This window comes from Theobroma umbraticum, unplaced genomic scaffold (genome assembly GCF_002168275.2).
Source record: "Theobroma umbraticum cultivar Fairchild unplaced genomic scaffold, ASM216827v3 scaffold_25.0, whole genome shotgun sequence".
In the NCBI taxonomy this organism is placed as follows: Eukaryota; Viridiplantae; Streptophyta; class Magnoliopsida; order Malvales; family Malvaceae; genus Theobroma; species Theobroma umbraticum.
In genome coordinates, this window is record NW_018397282.1 from 610,458 (window position 1) to 611,385 (window position 928).

The window sequence follows — 928 nt, forward strand, 5'->3', positions numbered from 1 at the left end:
ATCTTAATACAATTTTTTGCAAAGCGTATATACTTCCATGTGCTTTGTCTAAATAAGTATAAATAGTAATTAAATTACAGACTCATGGATAAAGAACTACCTCAATGTTATTATAAATTATAAATGTCATACATAATAGAGTAAAGTTCAATTCTCATACAACCACTAATTGGCTTGTAAGGCTCATACTAATAGTTTGGTGAGTGGGAAGCCCTGTGTTCGAATCCCACCAATAGCTTTTTTTTATATTGAAGAGGAAAGAGGTTGATGTTGACCATTGATTGTTGACCCATGTTGACTAAGGCCTAGTCCAATCCTAGCCTATGGCTTGTTTGAAGTAATAGGCTTTAAAAAGGGGTATGTCTAGTTCACATAAAAATGTACAGACTTATTTATTTCTTTTTCTTTTCCTTTCTATTTTATTTTGGTATTTATTTTATTATTTTTAGTTTTTCTCTTTATTTGATAAATTTGAAATAAACATATATGATAAGTTTAACATAAATAAATGAGTAAATAAAAACTATACGATGATGGAATGTCAAGAACGTTATAAGAGATAATTTTCTTGAAAGTTTCTACATGAAAGAGCTTTCTTAAATTCTACCAAAATGGTTGGAGAATTTAGAAGAAATTTCAATATTAAAGGATTTTTTTAAAATGATAAAAAAGTTTGAAATAAAAATATAAAATAAGTTTAATATAGATAAATGATTGAATAGAAACTTTTCGATGATGGAATTTCAAGAACATTATAAGGGATAATTTTCTTGAAAATTATTAGGTGAGAATATTTTTTTCAATTTTGCCTTAAGAATTAGAGTATTCAAGAGACATTTCAATATCAAGAGATATTTATTTATTTGAAAAGCAAATAAATATAGATTTCAGCAAATAAATGAGTAAATAAAAATTTTTCCACGATGAA